This window comes from Synchiropus splendidus, chromosome 8 (genome assembly GCF_027744825.2).
Source record: "Synchiropus splendidus isolate RoL2022-P1 chromosome 8, RoL_Sspl_1.0, whole genome shotgun sequence".
Classification (NCBI taxonomy): domain Eukaryota; kingdom Metazoa; phylum Chordata; class Actinopteri; order Syngnathiformes; family Callionymidae; genus Synchiropus; species Synchiropus splendidus.
Genome location: NC_071341.1, coordinates 15,909,098 through 15,921,869, shown reverse-complemented (window position 1 = coordinate 15,921,869; position 12,772 = coordinate 15,909,098). Strand labels below are relative to the sequence as shown.

Below are 12,772 nucleotides of genomic sequence, written 5' to 3'. Positions count from 1 at the left end.
TCCGGCATTTGCAATTCATCAAATGATCAGCATCACAAAACCAGCCGCGACACCGCCACCTTTGTCATTACAACGGCAGACACGCGCTGGAGTGTTTGCGTCTCACTGTGAGGCAGAAGAGGGCCATTGTTGTGGGTCGCCGCTCTAGGTGCTACAGGTAGAAACAGGAGGTGGAAACCCCACCCAGGCCAGAAAGACCCCGGGACATGGAAACACTAGCCTTCAAATCAGAGTCTCAGTGGGAGAAGTTTCTGCCTCGCATTCTCTGGAATCTAATGGTGACAAATGACCTGAGGATGTCAGAGGGTTTGGCTTTTAAACAGAGGTTTCAAAAGTCAACCTTTTTACAAAGGAAAAGAATGAACCTTTAAGCTGATTTTTCTTTTTTTATGAAAATAATGAAATAAGTCAGACGGTGCATTCAAAGCAACTGTATACTCAGCTGTACTTCTTTCAAAAAAGGTTTTGAAACTAGAAGCCATTGACTCAAAAGAAAATCTATTTTTTTGTTTTCCTGAGTACTGTAATGCTGCAGTCAATAGCTTCCACTAATTTTCCATCAAACTTCTTATCAGGCTCACACCCAGTGATGCGTTCACTGACCCCTGGAGTTACAGCTCTACAACAAATTAGCTGAAACAATCACAAGAGGACTTAAAAAAATGCAGCATTTAACACCACAAAATCACCATATGTGACCATCATTTAAAAGATCAAAACATCAAAGCAGAGATGTTTATTAATTTGATAATTTCCCTGAAAAAAAACACGCTTGTTCTTCACATTATAAATGTTAAAATACATCTGCATTGTTGCGTACGACTGATTTTTTACCACCAGTGTCTTAAAAACTAAGCATCACATTATTAGAAAAACAGGTTATTTTCTGAAGCAGCAACGCAATAAAAACACCCCACAGATGTTCCCTACATTGACGTTCCCTCCTGCCTCCTTCAGAACCAGCTTGTCTTATCCGGACTGGAAACACTTCCAGGCTGCAGGGGGCTGAACGGACCACTTGGCACCTCGTTCAGGAGTTTCCCTGATGAGCCATTTGTTTCCCAACAAACAACAATAACTTACTGTTTCCACTGAACCGGCGGCGGCTGCTAGGAAATATTCCGATCCAATCCCTTGCATCAGCGGATATAAATCTCCCAAGAACTGATACTCCTGCTGTTGCGCGTCCAGACTGTGACTCCTCTCTGCTGGGATGAGTTGGAGAAGTGAAGGAGGGAGGAGGAGTGACTGTTTGTAAACCCCCCCCCTCCCAGCCAACTCCCCCTCCCGATTTCACACCCCCCCTCCCATCTCCACTGCCACCCCCTAAACTCCTGGCAGCAGGAATGTGCTCCCTCCCTCCTCTGTCTGCGCCGTAATTGCTCCTCCACTCCTCACTCAGGAGCATCATGTTTACACTCACATGTAGCTTCTTTGTCGTGCAGACTGAAGCTCACAGGCAGGTTCTGAACCTGTGGATAGTGAAGAGGAGGAAGAGGAAGAGGAGGGGGGGTGGTAAATGACGAGGCATCGCTAGAAACGTTCTGCCCAAAATGGACCGGGGCGGCTGTTGTCATAGCACCGGTGATGTCGTGGGGCCGCGCCGACGTCAGCAGTGACAGCGGTGCAGGATTCGCTTGTAGGCAATGGAAGACGGGGGAGCGGCGGCAGAGTGGCGGCGTTCACACGACTGAGGTTTAACTGCATCACGTTCATTTAACAAGTCGATCAGAGTCATGGCTCCAGCAGAAGCGACCGGAGAAAGCCACCAAGCAGAAGCCAAATACTTCAATAATGTATAGTCATGGAAGGTGGGTCACCTAGCCAATCAGCTGCCAGGATGCTGGTCAGCTGATCTCATTGTGTCATCCATCAGCCAAGAGATGGCCAAATCATTGTCGAGTCATTTGTAGCGGGCATTTTATGAAGCAGAAAACTATGTTTAAATTCAAAGGAGTTACACAATGCTATAGAAAACCTGTGACATAAACTTCAAAAACCTTTGAAACGCCTTTGTTCCATCATTGAACTTGCAGAATGAGAGGCAACATTGTTTTTCATACTGAATGTCAGTAGAATTTTTTGGGCTAAAACCCTCGCAGACACACGAAGCAGCAGAGGATCATTGCTCTTCTGTCAGAGTCCAGCAGAGAAGGCCAGAATTACTTATGAGAGATTAGAGGAGTGACTCTTAATGTCTAGACACTGAGATGAGTAATAGCGAAATAAAGCTTCCTCTGCACTGTGGTCAGCCCGGCTCGCCGCCGCTTCATGTCCAGCCAAGGTTGCGACCCCGATATTAAACCTCTGAGGCGACACGGTAAACACAAGCATGAATCGCGGCACGGCACATGTAATAACTGGAGTTCACGTCCGACCCTGCAGCTCTGTTTGGCTAATCTGGCCAGCTGCACAGAAGACGTCACGCCAGCTCTTCCTCTCTGCGATCGGGGAACGGTCCAACGACAACAAGGTGGCGAAACGGTCAGCACTTCTTATGACCTGGGATTCAAATGGATTCAACTTAACGTTGCCCTGAAGATATTTATTTCAATAAAGTAAGATAAATAGACTGACTGGGTGGAGTCTGTCCCAGCTAGTCTGGGCGAGAGGCAGGAGGTCCCATGGACTGGTCTCCATTCTGAGACAGGTCAACCACCCACTCACACAGAGAGGCAATTCAACTTCTTTAGAGAGTGGGAGGAAACCTGAGTCCAAAGAAGGAAGGGGAGAACAAAGAATCCCAATTCAAACCTGCAACAACTAGTTAACTATAATCGACTGGAATAACGGATTAGTCGCAAACAGAATATTCAAACTAGGGACGTTATGAATATCGATAATCTCAAATATCGCGATAGTTGACCGCACAATATGGTAGCGATAATTTTGCTGAAATATCACATTACTTGATTGTGTGATATTGTCTTGATATTGTCAACTTTATCGATATTTAATATGCAAGTACTTGTACACGCCGCTGCATTTGTGACTTGTGTTTTATTTCTGTTCATATTTTGTTGATTAAGGCAGCTGCTCATTGCTCCGTTGGACTGACTTCATAACAAGAAACTGATTTTTATGAACAGAATATTGTACTTTATTATCTGAATTCCCACCTTAAAATGACAGCTCATTGGCAAATATTACAATGCAATAGAGAACTTACAGTATCGCATCGTATCACCACTCCTAACAGGATACGCATTGTATCGCAAGACGCCTGCCGTGATTCAAACCACATTTCGCGCAATTAAAATGTTATGTTTCAAAACAGGACTTAACACTGTACAAGTATCTACTATTTACAACATGACATGATTCACAACACGAGTCGCGTGTTCGTCACATGGCGACAAGTCGATTAATCATTCGTGAGAACAACCAGTGTTTACGACAAGTGATACATTTTGTGCGAAGAAAAAGTTTTGTTTACATCGTAGCCACTAGCCTCTCTGTTAAAGCACATTTCCTCCCAGAGTTGAAGTGATTTAAAACTCAGGAGGGAAGTATTTTAAAAAAAATCCTCTGATACAAGTTGCGTACAACTAGAGACAACACAACATGTAGAAGCTGACATGCTGAGTTATGTGTTCAGTACCAGTTTCAAGCAAGAAATTCTCATCGTGCTCACTGTACCTTATTCGCCAAGTCAACTGCTACGCCACGTGCTAGATAGCGCAGATGCTAATTAGCGTGGCGGAGGATGACCGAGTGTGACGTCACATGTCGCCATGTGCGACTCGCCTGCCGTGCAACCCGTGCAGAAAGACGTCTGAACGCACACACACGTGCTTCTTGTCAGCGCTTCCTGTGGAACACAGCTTTATCTCCGGACTGAAAACAGAGTGGCGCAGTGACGCAGGCCGGTCATCCATCAGCGAGATGTGGCTGAACCACCCTGCAGGCTGTGGAGATGGAGACAGGACTCACTCTGCTTCCTCATCACTGGCAGCAGGCCATCACGCCCACCACTGTCTGCTCTCCCCAGCTGATTCAGCCCCACACGGACGTGGCGCTGCAGAGGCAGGTGAGAGGCACACGCCACTCCTGACGCCTGGTGTGGTCACCCTGTCGCCACCGGAGCCGCCACTCATCTCCAGACCCGGAGAGATGGAGATGGAGGGAGAGAGCACACTTGAGAAGCAGCTGCTCTTCCTATTGATGGCTTCTAATGACATAATTGCAGCCACACAAGCTCAGACTGGAGCATGGAAGAATGTTTGGGAGCAAAACGACATCAGCCCCTTTTAAACTCCTTTCCACGGTGTGTCGCCCCCCCCCACCACTCGCCAACTAGCTGGGACCGGCTCCAGCCGCCGTGACCCCATCACAGGGAAAACGAATGAATGTTTTTGCTTCAGTAAAGAGTGACTGGGACTTTCCTGGTTACAGTCACATGACTAGTTCGTAGCCTTAGATGGCAGGTACTTTTGTATGGGTTGTGTATTATAGGGAGCATGAATTAGTTTCAGTTTATTTAGAGTCAAGTATGAAGCAAACTGATCTCACTGTTTTCTCACTCTTTACACCTCAGGATGTGAATTTCATGTATAAATATCCTGCCATTCATTTACATAAACATAGATTTTATTAAATTATTAGCATCAAAAGAGGTTACAAAATACGGAAATAGGAAAGAAAATAAATGTGGAAATACACCAATAAACAGAAATAAAAATGAAAATGAGCTGAAATAGAATTAGATGCTAATCTGGGTTCAATTTCTTTTCACTCTAACATGATATTGATGTGTAAATGTTTGTCATTTATTTACATATTGAATGTTGACACAAGTATTAAGGGAAAAGAAAGGTTTTCATTGAAATGTATTCGTAAACAAATCTTTATTTTGCTGCGTGTCGCCAGAAATCATAGACAAATGAATACGTGATTGAAGTGGCATGACAAAAGTCAAGAATTCTAACAGCACTTGAACGCATCATGGTTCACTACCTGACCGGGGTCTACCAAGGTTGCTCAAAACCTGACCCCGATATGAGCGAGTGCAGGAGCTGACCTGAGCGTGTGAACTGGCAGTTGGAATCCAGCGCTCGCCTTGCTCATTCTGTCAGGCAGATACTAGCGCCACACTAGTGCGAGCCACTCAGCTCAGCGCAAACATTGATGACATCACAAGACGTGTATATGCTCAGTTTTCGCAGCAGTTTCGCCTATTACGACCAGACGAAAGCGCAGCCTGGGGCCCAGATACGGCCCGATGCCTCTGTTTATCCAACACAGTCAACAACTTGCAGTGGAACTTCAAAGCTAAAAACATAGCATCATTCCACACCTATACAACTTCCGTGTCTGATCTTTTTCTCACTATAAAGCAGGGTTCCCGCTACATGTAAACAAGTGTGGTGCAGCGCCACAGCTTAAATAAGAGCCCACACACCTTCAGAAAAATTCTCTCAAGATGAACAGTCACGGTGACCAAACGTATTGAGGTGGAAACATGAAAACAAGGAGAGGACACAGCGCATCATGGAGGTGGACAGCAACATCAGAGTGCTATTCACAGAAAAATCCAGAAAGAAACAATGACTGAAGCCTGTTACCGGCGGAACTGAAGTCGCGCATGACAGCTGGACAAACAAGAGATGGACCGCTGCTGATGGGAGAGAGATTTACTTCATGATTTAAAAATGTTTTTATTGTCACCAATTCAGCAAATCTGTCACCTCTGATTCCTCCGCCACAGTTTCAAACACGTCAACATTTGATCATCCATTTCTACAAACAACCTCCCATCATATTAATGCCACTTTTCAACGCCTTCATGATTTCACCCAAAAAAAAACCCCAGAATATCAAACATTATTTTGGTATATAATATTTTGTACAAAACAAAGCCAACAGGACGGATGTGAAGTTTCCCGTCCACGTGTCAGGAGAGAGGAACTTTTCCAGCAGATGTTTGCGGTTCACCCAAAATGAAGATTCACCCAGCGCTGTCTCTCACACAAATCCACACCCAACACGACCCGCTATCTGAGAAGACGTCAGAAGCAGCGGGCGACTGCAGAACATCCATCACCAGAAGCGATTATTTTCTTCACGACCTTAATCCACAACAACATGGGAAACTCTGCTCAGGAAACAGATGATCCATTGTACACTTGAAGAAATGGTACAGTGATATCCGCGGAGGAGAGCGCTGCGGCTACAAGAGACATGAAAGCGCGGGAGTCGGCGCGGGGAGGGATCATTAGCCGAGGCTCCAGAGGTCTCCAGCAGAGAGTTGCTTCTCAAGTGTCGACTTCAAAGCCACGGATCAGAGACGCGGATCACGCAGAGGGAGAGTCTGGGATTGATTGGTCGGGACTCGACCTACACAGAGGAGAGGCCGTCGCAGTATTAGTTATTGAAGGAGATACTGAGAGAATATTAAAGAGCAGATCACCAGCTGCTCGCGGAGCTTCTCTTCACGGGCCGGGTCAAACGCAGTAGCAGCTGCTTCTCTGGAGCCTCCTACAGGAGTCTGTTGCTAGCATGAAGCTAAAGCACCAGCATACTTCCTGTTTCTGCAGTTTTGTAAGCTCACTTTTTACATCACGGCATATGGCAGGATGTGGCCCGATGGCAACTTGGATCCAGTTCCAAAGACCTCAGTTAGGAACCCGATTATGCAGAAATGTTTCTAGATGTTAAGAGTTTCACTCATTCCCAGGAAGTAGATAGGCGGAGTCTAACCTAGTGACTTGGGGCGGATCCCCTAGAAAGCTCTGCAGTCTGTCACCGGGTTTATTGGACAGTCGGACTGAGGGAGGAAACCAGAGTGCCTCCACATATGCTAGTGAGGACACCAAAGGCGAAGGGCGCCGCACCTTTGAGGCACCAGAGGGAAGATACAACCAAGGCTTCCTGCAAAAGTCAGGGACCAGAGCTCCCACCCTTGAACCTCCAAGATTTTAGCCAGCGAGGTCCTAAACAGCTCCAGACAAAACCAAACGATTAGAGGCCTCGAATCCATTTCTCTGATCTTACTTCAGGTGTAACAAAAGGTCCATGTCACGACATGTTGTGAAGGGTTGTCGCCCCCCGCCTTCCTGGCTCCCACTTAAAACTTCCATTTTCACCATTTATGGAGGAATTTTCCCACCAATCTTTTGTCTACAAATAACTCAATACCTTCGGCAGAATTTTTCTCCAGGAGTTGCACAACAGTCCTCATTTTCAGAGAATAAAGTGCCCATGCCTGACTGGACTGGGTCTGCAGCCAAGTGGGAAGGAAGCAGCTTACGCTCCTCCAAATCTGAGCGATGTGTTCGCTAACATCAGGTCAGATCATGACAGCGGACGGGGGTGTATTTAAGCCTGTAATAAGAGGCGGCTTACGTCATTATTTATGCAGAATTTAAGGCTGGTTCAGACTAGCAAATGCGTCGTGTGTGAGGAGAGGAACCGTCAGGGATTTTCACCATTCCGGGTCGCAGCTGCGCGACGTGCGATCGCTGCCAGAGGAGGAGGAGGCTTGTCCTCTGAGTTTATCTGGGATCATATTTTTGGCAACCCACGGCGACGCTCCCGCAGATTAGGCCGACTATCGGCAAAAGATTCATCGTCTCTGACATCAGCGGGTCGGATGTTGGAGTTTGGGGAGACGTCCAGCTGAGCGCGACAAATGAGGAGGCGGAATCGGAAGAGACAAATATTTAACGGACAAAATGTTTGGGTTTCATTCTCGACCACGTCGCGGTATTGAGTTCAGATCAGCTAATTTCCAATCTAATAGTCAAGTTTAGCTAAAACCTTCAAAGGTCACATGACCTTCAGAATACTCAGCAAACCTACATTTGACAAAAGGCATCTTGGTTCTACATCGTTTTGGAATTATATAAAACCATAAATATATAAACCGCATCGTCTATGGGGGTTCAAATAAACAAAAACAACTTTAAACATATATTAAAATATATATTTAAAAACATATGGCCAATTAATTATTATACATTTGCTAATCAAATAAGACAATGAATACAAATACACAAAATGTGTAAAATTGTAAATTCAAGAAATTACAAATACATGAATAAAATATATATATATGGTCTGTAGAAAAATGTATACTGTGGTGAATATTTTTTTATTCAGAAAAAATAAAATAAAATCTTAAAAACAGCTAGAATTAAATTCTTTTAATAGAAGAAACGCACAAACACCATATAACACCACAACACTACATACATTTTATAAATATCAATTATGAAAAAAAAAATACATTAAATTAGTAGATTGTGCGAACATGTTTCATTCGGGGGGAAATGTTATGATAAAATTGCTAAAATAAAAAAAAATAAAAAAAGATTTTGAGATGCAAAATGGAGGGAGAAAAGGGGTGGCGTGGGATCTCCTAAACATTTACACAAACATTTTTGAAACGGAGACAAAAAAACAATGCTGAAACAGAGTAGTGTCACACTGTAATTTGACCCACAGAGGTCAAACAAAGGCCAACCGCAGCCACAGGGCTGACAGCACAGTGTCGTCCTACAACAACACTGTGTTCCGGGTCGTACTCCGAGAAGACGCCACCTACTGAGGAGCAGCATGTCGACTCTGGGTTCAACAAAATGCCTGCTTGTGGAGAACAATGGGCGTCTTCTGAAGGGGTTCGATGGTGACAGTCCAACGCACTGATGGAGACGGACGAGCAGTCAAAGCTGGAGTCCATTGTGACGTGAGGACAGGAGACATGCCGGGCGTCGCTCCCCACACTGAGCTTCCTCCTGCTCTTTACCGAGCTTCCTGTCTGTCCAGGAGCAGGATAACACGCCATGTACGCTACTGTGAGCTCAGGTTCTGAAACCTTCTGAATCATCACAAAGAGCAGCGCTCAAACTTTATGGTCCTAATATTGACACACCTCCTGCTGAACACACACACACAAACACCGGCCCGGGGGCCCACAGGTGACCGTGGTCCTGACATGTCAAGTCAAACTCCACACTAGAGGTGCAGGGGCAAGAAGGACTTGAATTCTAGGAGCAAAAAGATGGTCCGAGACGTAAGGCGGATGCAATAAAAGAATGAAAGACAAAAGGTCAAAACAGAACCGAGGTTCCACAGAAGGCTGTTTAAAGTACATGATGTTCTGACTGGAAGCTGTCAACACACTGGACGTGGCAATATTTACCGTTTCTAACAGGAAGTCAGGTGGACGTTGAGCCACTTCTGCTCCCAACAGTCCACTCTTCCTAAAAGACGTTTACGTGGCAACAACAGTGCGTATCGGACCAACGTCATGTGACACAACCTCGCGTGTTTACATGAATGATGGCGGCGTGGGACGAGCATGAATAGATCTCACACAGCGAATCAAGCTCCTTGAATGTTGGTGGAGCACTTGGACACACTTGTCAGGACAAAGGCGGGAATTGTGCTGGCAACTTTAGAATTAGCATTAGAGTGTGGAATTCTTTGTTGTGTGGTCGTCGACTAAACACTTCAGGGGGAAAGAGACTAGTCTGGACTCGAGTCCCAGCCAGAGGGCTTCAGCGGGGGAAGGAGGAGGGGGACACCCGGGTGGGCTCCCGTTACCCGCCTACGACCTACCTACTTCCAGAGGTTCAGATGAGCGACCTCTGACCCTCAGACATCTTTCAAACCTCCGGCTCTGACAGCGAGAGTGAAGCTGTCACAGACATTAGGATGTTTAAGGTTCCAGCCTGAAGACAGTTTGCACTTTTACAGGCCACAGTAAAACATTCATGAGACTTTCACTCGCCGAGCTGCAAGACCAAGTCGCTGATCTGACGTCCTGTCCAGATTCATTAGGACTCAGCACGTCCCACAACAGGTTAGTGCAGGCCCGAAATATGAAGCAGAACACGTCACACAAGTCTGACCCTTCACCAGAAATTTTCTTCTTCTTTTTGTTTTTTTTTTTTAATCAAAATATGCTTGCGCATGAAAATTAACATGTTCACAACATGAATTCGGGTGGACGGACGGGTGGACGGACAGATGGATGGACGGATGGATGGACGGTGAGATGGATGGAAGGATGGATAATAGGTGGGTGCATGGTGGACAGATGGACAATAGGTGGATGAACGGACAATGAGTGGATGGATGGATGGAGGGTTGATTGATGGGTTGACTGGTGGATGGATGGGTGGATAATGGATTGATGGATGGAAGGTTGGATGGATGATGGCCAGAATGAAGGATGGACGATAGGTGGATGGACAGACGATAGGTGGATGGATGGATGGATTATGGCCAGAATAAAGGATGGAAGGATGGATGATAGGTGGATGGATGGATGGATGATGGCCAGATGGAAGGATGGACGGACGGACAATAGGTGGCTGGATGGAAGGAAGGATGCAGGGAGGGATAAGCTTTCTCTCCATTTCTCCATTCGACCAAAGATTCATCTCATAAATGTCACTGAAAGTGACGACTTATTCATTTCAACATGGATTTGGTGACCAGCTTGATCAGCAGCCGTAACGTGTCACTGCCGTCTTGAATACAGTCTGAGAGTCAGGTTCTCCTCACCACTTCCTTTTTTTCCTTCCAATAACAACAGACCCATCATAGTTACGCAACAGCAGGGACTTCTAACCATAAGATATTGCTCATCCCAGGAGGGAGCGGTTATGAATTAGGGAAATGGATCTGCGCTCGCCATTTTTCCCTCAACTCCAACAGTGACTCAGCAGTATTTCTACAAGTTGGGAAACGCAATTTCAAAGTCCTGTTTCGGACTAAATGTACATGTAATGGAAAAGGTTGGACATATAGGAGCACAATTACGGTCAAGACCCCGGGGAACGACAGGGTGGTTAGCTCACCATTTAGCATCATGTGGCCGTTTTTTCTTACTAGCTTGGTTGTGATCAATATTTGTGATGTTGTGTTATTAAAATCATTCCAACTTTGAACTGCATTTGATGACATTCATCTGGTCAGATCAGCAGCTAGGTTTTCAAGTTGCTGACTCATCCCCCTGATAATAAACAATGTAACCTTTTCACAGCTAGCAATGTTGTGTTTAGCATCACTACTGACAAAGACGTTTTATTAGTGGAACACTAACAAGCTAGCCACGTCGCACGTCCAAAAAACGGTGCCGTCAGAATATTAAATGTCTGTCTCATGACAAGCAGGATGTAGCAACGCTAGGTTTTAGCATCAGCCGTTTAACTTCGCTGTCGCTAGCCAAGTCATCCAAGTTGCGATATGTTTAATTGGTGCCGAACTGACTGACTGACTGTAGAACTCTGCTTTGGTGTTGTAAAATGTCTGAAGAAGGAACATAGTTGCTTAGCTGGTGCCACAGTAGCGTGCGTTGCTAAAGCGAAAAGGTTGCGAGTTCAAATGAAGGTGCTTTCTATTTAACATGGAAGTCAGAACTCGGAGCTGTGAATGACGTTGGTGCCGAGCTCGGTGTCTTCCAGATACCGAAGGCTAGCGATAGCATTGTTAGCTGATACAGCATGAACATTTACAATTACACTAGAGAAACATTTCAACTGATTCAAAAACTAGCTGGAAGTCGAACATACCCAATATAACAAGAGCTCTACTCACTGCTGAGCAGCCATCTTGGATTGTGAACCTCCACTTAGAGGGGCAAATGGAACGCACTACAAGGCTTGATGCAACATGCTTCCTCTAGGGACTCTGGTTTCCTCCCACAGTTCAAAAACATACACAGGTTAATTGACAGTAAATTGGCCAGTAGGGTCGTGGGTCAGTGGACACCAGTGCAGCTGATCGTCCCTGACTGGCCCCCGGGCCTCACCTTCGACACTCAGAATGATGGAGGTCACCCATGAAAAACGACTTTCCCGGCGACCTAACAAGCTGCTGACGGAGACCGAAACCGCGGAGGTGACTCCTCTGCTCCAGTCATCTGACCGAGAGCGTCCACCGCTAAAGGACAAACGCGATTACAACGGACGGAAGATCCACCTGACGGACGCGGGGCGACAGTGAAGGACGCGCAGCGAAGTTCACCGCGGCTCGGCCACCCGGGCTCCCGCGGCGGCGGAGGGTCGCAGGTGTGTTGGAGGCGAAGCACAATGTGCTGCGCATTGCTGTTGCTGCAGCGTCATCCTCGCCGTCTGCTCCACATTTCTGGCTACAACCGCCGCCGCCGCCGCCGCAGGAACTTGTCCGCCTCGCACACTCGCGTCTCGGATTCGCAGACGGACCGTGGAGCGCGGGTCTCGGTTTCCTCACCTGCGACGGTCCGCTTCTGTATCCCGCCGGACCGAGTCGTTCATGTTGATCCACGCCGGTGTGGAAGCTCCGTGAGTCCGCGCTGCTCCACGGTCTGTTTCCACAGACCATGCGTGGATTCCCCGCCGCTCAGATGGGCGGAACCGCCGGCGACTGACTGGACCGTCGTGACGTCAATTAATCGTCTCCGCAGCCAATCGCAGCGCTCCGCCGTTAAATCGCGTTTTAATTGTGTTGCGTCGTCGTTTGTTTTTCTTATTGGAGTTATTTGGTCAGGCACTTCCGGTTCAATAATGCTATGGATTTTTTTCAGAGGAAAAATCTCATTTATGATATGAGCCAACGAATCTGTGACAGAACTGATCTTGTGAGGACATTTTGAATTTGAATCTTTATTGTTTACATTTGTTTTGGATGGTTAAGTTTAGACAACGGGAGGTCCTCACAAAGATAGAGATACAAACGTATGTGATTATTCCCTTAATATTCCTTGCTTCCCAAAATATTTTCATTGAAAATCCTAAAGGTAATCTTTAAAGTAATATGTTTGTTAAAATGCATTTACACAAAA

General features: G+C 46.2%; 1 protein-coding gene across 3 annotated transcripts in view; it reads right to left on the bottom strand.

The window, feature by feature from the left end:
- LOC128763564 (rho guanine nucleotide exchange factor TIAM1-like) overlaps nt 1–12,345 on the bottom strand; it is a 42,432-nt gene extending 30,087 nt beyond the window's left edge. For 2 of the 3 annotated variants that reach the window (XM_053872484.1, XM_053872479.1), the window contains exon 1: nt 12,202–12,345. The gene's annotated coding sequence lies outside the window, so the exon portion shown is untranslated. Of the gene's footprint in view, nt 1–1,083; nt 1,219–12,201 lie in introns of those variants that run through there. The other variant, XM_053872480.1, reaches the window with a different exon arrangement.
- Nucleotides 12,346–12,772: the final 427 nt, after the last annotated feature.